Source organism: Jaculus jaculus, chromosome X (genome assembly GCF_020740685.1).
Source record: "Jaculus jaculus isolate mJacJac1 chromosome X, mJacJac1.mat.Y.cur, whole genome shotgun sequence".
In the NCBI taxonomy this organism is placed as follows: domain Eukaryota; kingdom Metazoa; phylum Chordata; class Mammalia; order Rodentia; family Dipodidae; genus Jaculus; species Jaculus jaculus.
Genome location: NC_059125.1, coordinates 132,865,162 through 132,881,190, shown reverse-complemented (window position 1 = coordinate 132,881,190; position 16,029 = coordinate 132,865,162). Strand labels below are relative to the sequence as shown.

The following is a 16,029-nucleotide window of genomic DNA, read 5'->3' as shown; positions in this document are numbered from 1 at the left end:
TTCCTGTTGGAATGTTCTGAGCTTCTTTGGTGGTCAGTTACCTGGGTCTTGGCAAAGCTGGCTAGAGAGGAGCAATTCTTTGTACTTTGCTGAGATTTCTCCCTAAGGCATCCATTAACTGTCTTTATGTCAGCTGGGACATATAGAGTCTGACAAGTTTTATGTGCCTGAGTAGCAGTTCTTTCTTTTGTCCCATTTATTTTAGTTCATGCTTTAAGCTAATAAATTTAATGTTTTTCTTCAAATTTTTAGAATTTGTTTGGCTTTTGAACCCATAATCTATTATAATGAAGACTTCTCTCATCCTTTCAGTTTACCTAAGTCTCAAGGAGGCACTCAAGGAATTGTGATTCACTGCAGGTTGACACTTAGGTTCAAATCCCAAATAGTAATTTGCTAACCAAGTTTGTTCAGAAAAAAAAAAAATCTAAACTCAAGGGCTGAGGATGAGGCTCAGTGGTAGAATACTTGCTTATCATGTACAACACCCTGGGCTGCTCTCCACTACTATCAAAACAAAGACAGCATTCTCCACTGTCAAAAAATAAACCAGGCACAAGATTTAATCCCAGCACTTGGGAGGCAGAGGTAGGAGGATCGCCATGAGTTCGAGGCCACCCTGAGACTACACAGTGAATTCCAGGTTAGCCTGAGCTAGAGTGAGACCCTACCTCAAAAATTCAAAAGAAAAATAAACCAGGCACGATATGATGTGTCCCTGGAGGCAAGCTGGACCCTGAAGATGGTGGTAGGCTTCCCGAGTGGCTTGGCCCCTAGAGGCTGCAGCAGTGCCAGGAGTTGAAGGTGGTAAAATGACCTAGGGGAAGAAGAAGAATTGGGCCAGGAAGCAGAGTATCATGCTGGCCTAGAAGATCATCAAGTCCAGAGGTATGCCTCAAGGAATAGATTCTCCTAGTGTTTATCAGGTGGTTATTGTAAACTTTCTGGAGTTTTTTGCTTGGGGACTATTGACAGCGCCACCACTGGAGGAATTACATGACACCTTCTCTAAACATACATTTCTGACCTAATTCAAGGAATAGTTTGTTGTTCTTCCTTAGTGCCCCACTTGTTGGCGCTCTTTGGGGCCCAAAATCCTTCTTTCTGCTAACAGTTCCCAGTCCCTTTAATGAAGATCAGCCTATGGTGGTACTTTACTATAATCTCTGTTTCTGGGGTTTTTGCAGTGACATTCTCCGTGGCACTTGCATATGTAGCAGATATAACTGAACAGCATGAAGGAAGTATGGCTTACGGGCTGGTTTCAGCAACATTCACTGCAAGTTTAGTCACCAGCCCTGCTATTGGAGCTTACCATGGATGAGTGTATAGGGATAGCTTAGTGGTGGTTTTGGCTACAGCCATAGCTTTGTTTGATATTTGCTTTTTCCGTGTGGCTGTGCCAGAGACGCTGCCTGAGAAGATGCTGCCAGCATGGTGGGTAACATCATTTTCCTGGGAACAGGCTGACCTCTTTGCATCCTTAAAGAAGGTGGGCCGGGAGTCCATCATGCTGCTCATCTGCACCACGGTGTCCCTCTATTACCTGCCCGAGACAGGCCAGTACTCCAGCTTCTTATACCTCAGACAGATAATGAAATTTTCACCAGAAAGGATTGCAGCCTTCATAGCTGTCCTCAGCATTCATTCTATTAGTGCATAGACCATGATCTTGAGTTTGCTTATGAGATCAGTTGGAAACAAGAACACACCATTTTATGGGGCCTGGGATTTCAGATATTATAACTGGCATGGTATAGCTTTTATTCAGAACTTTAGGTGATGTGGGCTGCAGGGGCCTTTGCAGCCATGTGCAGTGTTACCTTCCCTGCTGTTAGTGCCCTTGTTTCCTGAACTGCTGATGCTGATCAACAAGGTGTTGTTCAAGGAATGATAACAGGAATCCAAGGATTGTGCAATGGTCTGGGACCAAGCCTTTATGGGCTTATTTTCTACATAATCCATGTGGAACTTAAAGAACTGCCAATCACAGAAATAGACCTGGAGACAAACACAAGCCTTCAGCACCATTTTGAACAGAACTCCATCATTCCCAGCCCCACCTTCCTCTTTGGAACCTGTTTGGTACTGCTTGCTCTGCTTGTTCCCTTGTTCATTTCAGAACACGCTAACTTAAGTTTAAGGTCCAGCAGTTGGAGAAATCATTGTGGCAGCCACAGCCATCCTCACAGTACACAAGTGCCAGGAGAGGCCCCAAAACCTTCACTCCAGGACACAAATGTGTAAGGACCAAATCAGGAAGATCTTTTCTTTTCTTTTTTTTTTAAACATTTTTTTTAAAATTTATTTATTTATTTATTTGAGAGCGACAGACACAGAGAGAAAGACAGATAGAGGGAGAGAGAGAATGGGCGCGCCAGGGCTTCCAGCCTCTGCAAACAAACTCCAGACGCGTGCGCCCCCTTGTGCATCTGGCTAACGTGGGACCTGGGGAACCGAGCCTCGAACCGGGGTCCTTAGGCTTCACAGGCAAGCGCTTAACCGCTAAGCCAACTCTCCAGCCCTTCTTTTCTTTTCTTTTCTTTTCTTTTCTTTTCTTTTCTTTTCTTTTCTTTTCTTTTCTTTTCTTTTCTTTTCTTTTCTTTTCTTTTCTTTTCTTTTCTTTTCTTTCTTTCTTTCTTTCTTTCTTTCTTTCTTTCTTTCTTTTTTTTTTTTTAGTTTTCCAAGTAGGGTCTCACTCTGGCCCAAGCTGACCTGGAATTCACTCTGTAGTCTCAGGGTGGCCTCAAACTCACAGCAATCCTCTCCTACCTCTGCCTCCCGAGTGCTGTGATTAAAGGCGTGTGCCACCACGCCTGGCTGTAAGATTTTTCTATCTGTTCCCAAGTCTTAGTCTTCACCTGTAGTTCTAGGGGTACATTCCACTTCCATCTAAAGTGTACTTTAAGGTTGTCTTAAGAAATGTATCTAGCCGGGCGTGGTGGCGCACGCCTTTAATCCCAGCACTTGGGAGGCAGAGGTAGGAGGATCGCCAAGAGTTCGAGGCCACCCTGAGATTACATAGTAAATTCCAGGTCAGCCTGAGCCAGAGTGAGACCCTACCTCGAAAAACAAAACAAAAAAAAAAAAAAAAGAAATGTATCTGCATGAACTCCATGGGAAGTAAAGAATGAAGGAGACAGTTTTCCAAAGATGTTATTAAAAAAATAACCTTTGTTTATTTGTACAAATCTCTTGTCACTAAACCATTTTATTACACATCCTTTATTTAAAAACTATATATTTAACTCTTAAAATAAACCAAGTGCATAGTTGGGTTAGATTTTAATTTTCATTTTTTGCTTGTGTTTAGTGGTGTGTGTGTGTGTGTGTGTGTGTGAGAGAGAGAGAGAGAGAGAGAGAGAGAGAGAGAGAAAGGGAGAGAGAGAGTGTGTGTTATGTTATGTGTGGTGTATGCACATGTATGTGTCCATGCATTGCCTGATGTGCTTGCCTGTGGTGACCAAAACAAAATTTCAGGTGTTCCACTCTGTTGCTCTTCCACCCATTCTTAAATGAGCCAGAGTCCTTTACTGATCAAGGACTTGCTGTTTTATTGGTGAGCTTCAGTGAATCTCCATTCTCCATCCCCACAGAACATGGGCTACAGATATGCATGGCCATTCCCAGTTATTTATGTAGGTCCTTGGGATTGAACTTGAGTGGTCTTTCAGGCCTCCCTAGGCCCTCATGCTTGCACAGAAAGTGTTCTTAACTGCTGAGCCATCTCTCTGGCCCCATTTTTAATTTTTGTTACTTGTGCTTGTATGTGAGCCTTGTTACTTATTTTTATATTATTTATTTATTTAATCTATTTAGAGTCAGGATCTTTCATTGGTCTGAAAATTGTCAAATAGGCTAGAAGAGCTGGTCAATAAACCCCAGGGATCTGCCTGTTTCCACCTCACTGGGGTTACAAACACATGCCATCATTTTCACATGGGTTCTGGGGATGAGCCTCAGGTCAAGCAAGCAATTCATTGGCTTAGCTATCTCCCCAGCTCAATCTTCATTTCTCTTTATGTGATTTATCTGAAGAGATGCTTAAGAATGTCCATATGCTGATTCATATGCTGCTGTGGATAATGACGGAATTCTATGCCAATAATGAATACTTAAAGGCTCTCTAGATGCACACAGATTAGCAATCAACTTGTACACTTTAAGCCATTCAGTTCTGAGACATTTACATATGCGTCAATTAATATGTATAGCCACCCTACTTGGTGGATATGCTTTTTAGTCTTTGCTGAGAACAGGACCTTGTGCATCTAGAGTGCTACAGAGCTGTATCATCAGTCAGACGGATGCTGTTAATATCCCCATTTTATAGATAGAACAAGTTTGACTTGGTTAATAAATGAGCTTGGGATTATAAACATTATAAGAGGAAGAGCTGCGATTTAAAGCCACACAGCCTGGCCTCAGACTCAGTGCTCTTTGCTTCAGCATCTCTGTATGGAGTCATTCCGCTCTATAGAGAAATGGCACAGCCCAGCCTGGTGGCACAGGCTTGCAATAGCAGCTAGAGTGGAGGTCTAAGTTTAAGGCTTTCCTGGGTACTTCCAGAGTGAATTGCAGGCCAGGCTGGGCTGCTGTATTTGAGGGACAGAGCCCTGAATTTAGCAAAGACCAACCTTTGGAGCTTTCCTATTCAGAAGTGGGCAAACTGTTTTTAGGAGCAGAGCCAAAGAGGTGTGATAGCTAACTCCCGGAACCCTCATCCCAGAAGTGGACAAGCTGCCTGCTTCAAGAAACAGCCTAAAGGAAAGGAAACTGAAGCCACTGAGAAATTACTGCATCTGCTATCACCACTGCTCCAATGTTCATGTGACTGTGCCTCTCTCTCCTGCCCTTTTATTGAGTGAACAAGTAGTACATTGTATTAGCAAAGGGTAAGGAACTTTTGACCTTGGATCATCCTTAAACAGTTGCTAAAGGAAGGGATTTAGGCATATGACCTACTGCACTCTACTTATCCAGAACACACACACTCTGATCACAGAAGCTATCACATGAAGCCAGCCTGTTGCCTTCGACAGATCTGTGGGCCCGTATTTACTGACCTCATTGTCTTCAATGCTATGATCAGCACTTCTTATGCATGTATGTTTGTTCTGAATCTAGAGTACAACCAAGCCTCTGACAGGAGCATAGAGTACAAGTTGAGTCCGCATCACTAACCATTACTTATCAATATTGGTCGTCTGTGCTGTTCAATTCAAAGGTACACCAAGGCAGAGGAAACTTAGTCACATTGCTTTAAGCTATTGGAAGATTAACTTTAAGTAAGGCAAGTTACAAGTAATTTAGCATACATCAATAAGATCATGAAAGCTATTTGTAAGGTCCATAAGAAATATTCCCAGAGTTCTTTCTCATAGTTCATTCCAATAGTTCATTCTCATAGTTCATTCCTATAGTTTGCTGTTAAAACTCATCACCACATTGGGCAACTTAGTGAGACCCTGTCTCAAAAGAAAATGTGAAAAAAGGGAACTAGAAAGATGGGTCAATGGTTAAAGGCTCTTGCATGCAAAACCTGCAGTCTGGATTAAATTCCCCAGTATCCATGCAAAGCCAGATACACAGTGACATGTGCATCTGGAATTCATTTGCATCAGCAAGAAGCCCTGGCACACCCATTTTTTTCTTTCTCTCCTCACAAATACATATATATTTTTAAATTTTTTATTTATTTATTTGAGAGCGACAGACACAGAGAGAAAGACAGGTAGAGGGAGAGAGAGAGAATGAGCGCGCCAGGGCTTCCAGCCTCTGCAAACGAACTCCAGACACGTGCGCCCCCTTGTGCATCTGGCTAACGTGGGACCTGGGGAACCGAGCCTCGAACCAGTGTCCTTAGGCTTCACAGGCAAGCGCTTAACCGCTAAGCCATCTCTCCAGCCCAAATACATATATTTTTAATTTTTTTTTGTTTTATGTTTATTTATTTATTTGAAAGTGACAGACAGAGAAAGAGGCAGAGAGAGAGAGAGAGAGAGAGTGAGAGAGAATGGGCACACCAGGGCTTCCAGCCACTGCAAACGAATGCCAGATGCATGTGCCTCCTTGTGCATCTGGCTAACGTGGGTCCTGGGGAACCGAGCCTCGAACCGGGGTCCTTAGGCTTCACAGGCAAGCGCTTAACCGCTAAGCCATCTCTCCAACCCAACAAATACATATATTTTTTAAAGTGGAAAGAGAGGGGGTTGGAAAGATGGCTCTGCGGTCAAAGGTGCTTGCTTTGCACCTGGTGGCCTAGGTGTGACTCCCCAACACCCTTCGTAGGGCCAGATGCCCAAATGTGTCTGGAGTACATTTGCGGTGGCAGGAGGCCCTGGCATACCCATTCATTTCCTCTCTCTCCTTCTCTCTACTTGCAAATAAATAAAAGATTAAAAATAATACAGAAAGAGGGCTGGAGAGATGGCTCAATGGTTAAGGTGCTTGCTTGCAAAGCCTAGCGACCTGGGTTTGATTGCCCAATATTCACATAAAGCCATATGCACAGGTTTTACTCTGAAAGTTATTTTTTTACACCTAAATATTCAGTCTGCCTGTACTTGATTTGAATACATTGAAAGAAAGCTACAGAAATTGCTTATTACCCTTATATGTTTACTGTAATAATCCACACATTCCTTACTGAGTTCAAATGTCACTTGTATCATCCACCTGTTTCATAGGCATTGGAAATTGTGGGAACAGCCTTGATTATGTTATCTTGTCCTCCCAGTGTGACCAAATGCTTTGAATTACTGGATCATTACAGCATACTTTTCTCTGTGTTATCCTAGTCTCTCTGTGAAAACTTTTGTTTATGTTTTGGGAATGTTCTTGAATATCCCTCCATGTTGATTTTTCTATGTCAATTTAAAATTCATTGTGTTTCCCCCCAACCACCACCACCAACAAAAACAATAATCATAAACATTTCCATTCATATTTTGTAATTTGGATAACTTTGTGATTATAGATTTAATTTAGGGAAAATAAACAAGATGGTAATATTCTACTCACCTCAATACATATCCTTTATATGCTTAGAATTGTTTTATGCTTTTCCTTTAGCCAATTCTGTTCATTTTTTGATGTTTATTTATTTATTTGGTTTTTCGAGGTAGGGTCACACTCTGGCCCAGACTGACCTGGAATTAACTAAGTAGTCTCAGGGTGGCCTTGATCTCATGACAATCCTCCTACCTCTGCCGCCCGAGTGCTGGGATTAAAGACGTGCGCCACCACATCTGGCTGGTGTTTGTTTTAATTTTTTTTAACATTTTGTTAATTTTTATTTATTTATTTGAGAGAGACAGAGAGAGAATAATGGGCACGCCAGGGCCTCCAGCCACTGCAAACGAACTCCAGATGCGTGTGCCCTCTTGTGCATCTGGCTAACGGGGGCCCTGGAGAATTGAGCCTCGAACCAGGGTCCTTAGGCTTCACAGGCAAGCACTTAACCGCTAAGCCATCTCTCCAGCCCTTGTTTTTTTATTTTTAAAAATTATTTATTCATTTGAGAGAGAGAAATAAAAAAAAAAGAAAGTGTGTGTGTTTGTGTACGTGTGTATGGGTGTGCCAGGATGTCCTGTTGCCACAAATGAATTCCATCCATATGTGCCATGTTGTGTATCTGGCTTTACATGGGTTATGGGGTATTGAAGCTGGGTTGTCACGCTTTGCAAGCAAGCACCTTTAGCTTTTGAGAAATCTCTTCAGCCCATTATTTTAATATACTTATTCCATATCAACATCCACTATCCTTTATCTATCCAATTTATTTTACTTTTTGGTATGTGTGTGCATGTACATTAGTGTGTACAAGCATGTGTATGTGCCATGGTTCATGTGTGCAGGTCAGAGGAAATCTTTGGGTGCTGGTCCTCATTGCCTACCTTGTCTGAGGCAGGGTTTCTCATTTTTCACTGGCTGCATTTTCCATGCTAGCTGGCCCAGACAACTGAGTTTCCAGACAATTTTTGCATTTCCATAGGGTTCTCTTGTCACTATTCCTACAGATGCTCACTATAGTGGCTTGCTTTAGGTGAGATTTGGGGTTCCGACTTACTCATGCTTATGTGGCAAACACTTTATCCACTGAGCCATCTTCATAACCCCATAATATTATTTTGAATGCACGTATGAGTGTGTTCATGTGTGTGTGTGTGTGTGTGTGTGTGTAGAACACAGAACAATCTCAGTGCCATCCCTAGGAATACTGTCTGTCAGTTTCTCAGTTAAAGACTCTGAGATAGTAGTTTTATTGGGACTTAAGATTTTACTTAATTCCAGCGAGGGAGTTGTGTGGTTTGGAGCAGGAGGGAAGGATACAAAAAGGGATTGAATTCAGAATCAGAGCAAGAGGGACATGTAGAAGAAAACTCTGAAAACCCAGGGTGGAGGGCAGGAGTAGAGCTGGAAAGAATTGAACTGTGAAGCAGGAGCAAAAAGGGGCAGAGTACTGGAGAGAGAAAGAGAATGGAGAAGAGAGGGAAAGAAGGCACATACAACAGAGAGAGAGAGAGAGAGAGAGAGGGAGAGAAAAAGATGGGAATTGCATGAACTTTAGAACAGGAGAGCTAAGGAGAAAGAGCACATGCAGGAGATGTTTTAGAGTCACTTGGGGGAAGGGATGGGGAGAGATTTGCCACATGGGGTGCAGTAGAAGGAGCCTGCAGTAGCCAGGATGGCTGGACCCCCTTCTCAACTCTTTTGGGGAAGTGAGACATTTGATGTCTCAATTACTGTAACAGGAGGCCATTCCAGAGTTAGAGAATGACCATTTGGGAGGGCAAGAGGCAGTTATGGGAGGAAGAAGTTCTGATATTCGTACATCCCATCCCTTATGTTTATGTATGAAAACTAGAGAGACTTTTTTGGAGGGGAGGGGAAAGAGAAGGGGAAACCTCATGAAGACATGGATCAGTGTGATCATATCTTTAACTTCTTCAAGTTGAAATGAGATGGTACTTGTGGAGATAAACTATAAGAGCAAACTGAGAAGGAGCCATGAGAAGGAACTATGGGAAAGAATTGTGGGAATATTTCTTATGGACCTTACAAATAGCTTTTGTGATATTATTGCTGTGAGGTGCTAAATTCCTTACTTGTAACTTGCCCTAAAGTTAGTCTTACAACTATGTGATCCACCTGCTTAAAGCAATGTGACTAGGTTTCCTCTGCCTTGGTGTATCTTTGACCTGAACAGCACAGATGACCAATATTGATAAGCAATGTTTGGAGATGCTGACCTTATGATGTGCTCTATGCTCCTTTCCTCAGAGGCCTGCTTGGACTCATCTCAGGGGGTAAAAAAAGGTACATGCATATGGTGGTTTGAATAGATGGCCCCCAATATATTCAGTTTTTTATTAGTTTGCAGTTTGCATTTGCAGTCATCTGGCTGGAGGCAGTGTCACTGGGCAGATCTTAAGGTGAGATGGTGGATTTGAGATTGCAATCTAAAGATATGTAGGGCTGGAGAGATGGCTTAGCGGTTAAGCGCTTGCCTGTGAAGCCTAAGGACCCCGGTTCGAGGCTTGGTTCCCCAGGTCCCACGTTAGCCAGATGCACAAGGGGGCGCACGCGTCTGGAGTTCGTTTGCAGAGGCTGGAAGCCCTGGCGTGCCCATTCTCTCTCTCTCCCTCTATCTGTCTTTCTCTCTCTGTCTGTTGCTCTCAAATAAATAAATAAATAATTAAAAAAAATAAAGATATGTAAAGTGTGCCTAGCTGGAGTTCCTGAAGTGTGCTATGCTGTGTTGCTTTTGGCTTTTAGGCTTGTACTTTTCTTTCTTTCTTTCTTTCTTTCTTTCTTTCTTTCTTTCTTTCTTTCTTTCTTTCTTTCTTTCTTTCTTTCTTCCCCCCCCCCCTCTCTCTCTCTCTCTCTCCTTGGACCTGTGAAGACAGGCCAGATTCTTCAGATTCTTCTGCCATTATGGAACTTCCCCTTGATCTATAAGCTTCAATAAATAACCCTTCTTCCATAACTGTGCTGGTCTGGAAGTTCATCTCAGAGAACCTGAAGCTGTCTGCTACAATTCATTAGAAGAACTGATCATAGCATTGAAGACCACGAGGTCTTAACTATGGGCCCACAGATCTGTTGAAGACAACAGGTGGGCATAATATGATTGATATTGTGATCAGAGTGTATGTGTTCTCTGAGTCAAGAGTTCATTCAGGTTGCTGAAAGGAGCACAGAACACATCATAAGATCAGCGAGCATCTCTAAACATTGCTTGTCAATATTGGTCATCTGGGCTGTTCAGGCCAAAGGTACATCAAGACAGGGGTAGCCTAGTCACATTGCTTTAAGCAGGTGGATTACACAGTTGTAGATTAACTTTAAGGCAAGTTACAAATAAGGAATTTAGCACCTCACAGCAATAATATCACAAAGCCTATTTGTAAGGTCTGTAAGAAATATTCTCACAGTTTTTCCTGTAGCTCCTTTCCACACTGTGTTCTTATAGTTCATCCCCACAGTATTGAGCTGGACTGTTCCCTATTTTATGGTGTCTGAGTAAGGGGACCATGTCTGTATTCTCACATCAGTAGTATAAGGAAGTCTGTGTGACATGTTGGAATTGTCTGAATGAATCAATTTAGCGACGAATAAAGAGGGGACTATGAATATAAAAACCAAAGTAGTTATTGAGAAAGTAACAACTGATTTTTCTGAAAACATTTTGAATTAGATCTATTGAAATGGATTGTGTAATTAAGCAACTAAAAGACTAAACTGGCTGTGGTGGTTTGATTCAGGTGTCCCCCATAAACTTAGGTGTTCTGAATGCTAGGTTCCCAGCTGATGGAGATTTGGGAATTAATGCCTCCTGGAGGGAGTGTATTGTTGGGGGCGGGCTTAAGGGCTTTATAGCCAGTTTCCCCATGCCAGTGTTTGGCACACCCTCCTATTGCTGTGATCCGCCTTATGTTGGCCAGGGGGTGATGTCCACCCTCTGCTCATGCCATCGTTTTCCCCTGCCATCGTGGAGCTTCCCCTCGAGCCTGTAAGCCAAATAAACCTCTTTTTCCCAGAAGCTGCTCTTGGTTGGGTGATTTCTACCAGCAATGCGACCCAGACTGCAACACTGGCACTCTCAGAGAAGTGAGAGAACCCTGGATTATAAGAGAATGAGTTAAACTTTAGAAGAAACAAGCAATGCCATACATAGGTCAAGCTAAATGGGAGTAGTCTAGGAGAACTATAACCCAGAACATAGGGTGTGTGCTAGTCACAGAGAGGTAATACACAGAAGATAATAAGTTGGTTATTTTAAAGGCTAATAGAGTCCCAAAATAAAATTAACTCTCCACAATTGCTGGAGTCCATTGTTGATGCAAAAGACACAGCTCTCACCTCAAGAGGGATAAGGGTTTATCCCGGAGCCAAATATGAGTGACCATGGCCCTGGAACACAGATTTAGGTTACCCTGAATTTTATGTTCCAATTTGTTAACAATTTCACGAAGTTTTTATAGTTATAGAACAAAAGAAAGTCATAAATCTAGGCACTTTTTCAAATACATTGGCTGACCATCAGGTAGGCCAGTTATAGCAAAGCACCATAGGCCTCAGATGCTATCTGATGACATTCTTAGCCCTTGGGATGGTGGAAGCTGGGGTCTGTTCTTGCATTCCAAAAAGGTCACACCTGATCAACTGATAGTCACCAGGATGTTAGTTCAGACAAAGGTGGATAATAAATGACTATTAAGGTGCTAAAGGTAGTCCAAGGTAATTTGGCTCTGACTTGCAACATCTCTCTGCTGGAAGTAGGTGCAGCAGATAGAGCTGTTTCCTTGGAACTTTAGTTCATACCATCATTAAAATTCTAGTAACACAAGTGTGGGCTTCTGGGATCCTCAGCTTTTAATTCACTTTCTGCCAAATATCATGTCACACTTTGTGCACATGGCAAGCTGTTTTCCCACATGGCTAGGAGACTTCCTCCTAAGGTGTCTTATAGATGAAGAGGCAGGGAGGCAGCTCCTCAGGAAAACTCTTGGATCATATGAAATCTGCTAGTTGTTATGATCTGGAATATATATATATAATAGACATAGACATATGCATATATAGTTTTGAATATGACATGACATTTACATGTGACATGTAAATAGGAGCTTTATATCTAAGGTTGAAAATAGTAACAGCATATGTAGTAGATGAGGAGATTAGAAATATTGTCTATAGAAAAGAAGGCATTCTTAGTTTTGGATAAAAGGAGTTAATTAAAATTTCTAAAATTAAGAAGATTTGGCTTAGGTAAGGTAGAAAGTATAAAAAGCCAACATTGAGGCAACATGTGAAATATCCAGTATCATATTTAAACATGAAAGAATTTATGAAATTACTCAATTTTGAAGTTTATAGTTATTAGATTTGGAAGTTTTTTATCATGGTCTTTAATAAAATGGTTCAAAGTTTTTACTTACTTGGTATAAGCTAAAGGTCTTAGATTTAGAAGAATGAATGAAAGTGTGTCAGGCTGAAAAAATTAACAGCTTTGATCTTAATAATTTATTATTGTCAGTTGCTTATTTAGTCATGGGGACATAAAATTTTGTATAATTTGGCCCAAATTTTTGTCTATTAAATTAAGTTCTTTATCAAAAATATTGTGTTACCAATAGGAAAACATATGAGCAAGCAATGTTTAAGAAAACCTTATATTGTACGTAGAGAATCAAGTGTTATGTTTAAAAAAAGATTTACTCAATGGGAAAACATTCAAGTTTGGCATTTGAATATAATTTAATTATAGGCTTGAAATATTTAATTTAGTATTAGGATAAAATTTAAAATCATTACAAGCCACCTTTATAAACATTATTTTAACAATATTTAAGAAATCTTCTGGGGCTGGAGAGATGGCTTACCAGTTACAGTGTTTGTCTGAAAAACCAAAAGATCCCAGTTCAATTCTCCAAGGTCCACGTTAGCCAGATGCACAAGGGGGTGCATGCATCTGGAGTTTGTTTGCAGTGACTGAAGGCCCTGGTGCACCCATCCTCTCTCTCTCTCTCTCTCTCTCTCTCTCTCTCTTTCTCTCTCAAATAAATAAAATAATTAAAGAAAAAAGTAATTTTCTGGACAGAGAAGCTGTGGGGAACGTAAATTTAGCATTTGGATAATACTTAATCATGTTCAAGACTATGGACAATGAGTTATCTTTTAAGTAATTAAGGCAAGAAAGAAAATACAAAGAGCCAAACTTTTCTCATGTAACCCTTTTTATCACAGTCATCTTTAACTAATAACCTTTTAATTTAGAAATATATATTATATCTTTTAAAATAAAAACACAGAAATCTGTAATTAGGAACATTATTTAAATGACAGCTTATGAGAGACAGAAAACATGTATATTTCATTGTAACAGTTATAGATAAAATGGAGTAATAAAGCACCTTTTCAAAGCTGGGCGTGGTGGCGCATGCCTTTAATCCCAGCACTCAGGAGGCAGAGGTAGGAGGATCACCATGAGTTCGAGGCTACTCTGAGACTCCATAGTGAATTCCAGGTCAGCCTGGGCTACAGTGAGACTCTATCTCAAAAAAAAAAAAAAAAAAAAAAAACACCTTTTCAATGAAAACTCAAGACAAGCATGTGTATTGTATTTTCATAGTTATATTTTTAGAGGCAGTTTTATCAATAAACTTAAATTAACCAATTTAATAGATAGCAAATAAGCACCTGAAAATTGTTTTTTTTTGCTTAACAAAGGCAATCAAAGCAATATAATTTCATGGCATATCTCTTTTAAAAAACATTTTTAGTTAATTTGTATACCTCTGGAGGTGAACATATAAATAACTCAAGGAGCCCTAAAAGCAGCGATAAGTCTCAGTCTTTGGATTGTCAGGACCATAAAGCTTGGAGGACTACCCCCCCACATACATTAACAAATGAGGGCAACTTTTTACTGAAGCTGAAGCTGTAACCCCGATCAAGGGACATCATGTCCTGAAGGCCAGTCTAATCAGGAGGGACTTCTGGTGAAATTAGAATTGAAACATTGATTTAACTAATAAAACCTTGATTAAGTTTGCATAATTACATATCTAAAGGCATGCCTTTTACTAGAAATAATACAAAACATGGTCATTGATAAATCCTAAGTTGGACAAGATGAAAGCCTTGCTATATCTTTTGAGAGAGCACTGACTCCTAACCACTAGACCACCAGGGAGAAGCACACTACTCCTTATATCTAGGTGTGAAATCGAATTCAATGTAAAGGTCTTTGACAAGAACACAAAGTAAAAACCTTACATTTGTTACCTAGACATCAATTAATCTGTTAAAAGATTATTTTTTGTTTTTTCAAGGTAGGGTCTCACTCTAGATCAAGCTGACCTGGAACTCACTACGTAGACCCAGGCTGGCCTCAAACTCACAGTGATCCTTCTATCTTTGCCTCCCAAGGGCTGGGATTAAAGGTGTGTGCCACCTCACCTGGATATTAAAGGGTTCCCCCTCCCTCCCCTGCCAGGTAGGGTTGCAATCTAGCTCAGGCTGACCTGGAATTCACTCTGTAGTCTCAGGGTGGCCTTGAACTCACAGCAATCCTCCTACCTCTGCCTCCCCGAGTGCTGGAATTAAAGGCGCGCGCCACCATGCCCAGGAAGGATTTTAAATATACATAATTTAGAGGTATTTTGATCAACATAAAGCAATTTTTATTACACATGACTTTCAAATTGAAATTTAAATACAAAGTATATTGAGAATCCTGTCTTATTAATAAACCCAAATTAATTATTTGTTAAAGATTTAAGTTATTATAATAAGCATTTAGAAACCATCTAAAAATCTTGATCTTTACAATGAATCTGTAAGGTAATTTTGAAAAGGAATTGAAGTTTGGCATTTTAAAATTTTTAAAAATTTTTATTTACACACAGAGAGAGAGAGAGAGATTATAAATGGGACACCAGGGCCTCTAGCTACTGAAAATAAACTCCAATCCCATGTGCCACTATGTGCATCTGACTTACATGGGTCCTGGGGAGTTGAACCTGGGTCCTTAGGGTTCACAGGCACGTGCCTTAACCACTAATCCATCTCTCCAGCCCATGTTTGGCATTTTTATTTACCCTTAAAACCTCTGTCTATTGTTTTGCAGTAAGCATGAATAAGCATTTTTATTTTAAGGTAAACTCATATTCAAAACCAAAAGTACAGACATGAATTATTTTAAATATATTGTAAATATGTTTTCTACCAATTTAATGTCATCTTAGAATACATATATGTGCACATTTTAAACTCAAAACCCTCAATGGTCATAGACTTAGCTATGTATCTTTTGAACATAAATGCATAAAGACAGACTACACAAAAGGAACATGAACATGTGACAGTGGTGTCCAGTCTTAGGCAATATGGCAAAGAATATGTAATGCAATTAATGGAAAAAGAGACATCTTCTCCATTAGATTCCTTGTTACACTTTAAATTGAAAGGAATTTGAGCTAATCTAATATTTTTTTTAAAAATTTATGTGAGTACTCACTTATAGGCCAATACAGAGAAATACATATGCCCTTAAAGTGATAGGAGAAGGGCCTGCATCCCCTGGGGGTTTGTGCCATCTACCTGGGGGGTCACCATAATGACCAGTAAATGATGTTTTTGTGTAGCAGCTACAGGCCTGTATAGTTTGCTTTAAGCTTATGAGGGCAGAGGACATTTTTAGAGATTTCAGTTAAAGACAGGTTAAGGGGGAAGCAGATCGTCTAATCTCATAATGTCTCACATATCTCAGCATAAACCTCAAATGATGCAGGGCATCAGAGAGTGTTGTTTTTGTTTCTGTATTTTTAGTTTTTAGTTTTCTGTGGACTCAATAAAGTCATTTTCAGTGGAGGCTCCTGGTTGGGTTTAAATATCAAAAGAATTACAATGCTGCAGACAGGGAGTGAGCCAGTGAAAAGGGATCAAGGAGAGAGGAGACAGATAGCCCTTTTGCCATTGCATTGTGCAGAGTGTTGTGGCAAGAGCCTTATTAGGGAT

General features: G+C 40.5%; 1 pseudogene; it reads left to right on the top strand.

The window, feature by feature from the left end:
* Positions 1–812: 812 nt before the first annotated feature.
* On the top strand, positions 813–2,247 carry LOC101606749 (annotated as a pseudogene).
* The last annotated feature ends 13,782 nt before the right edge of the window (positions 2,248–16,029 follow it).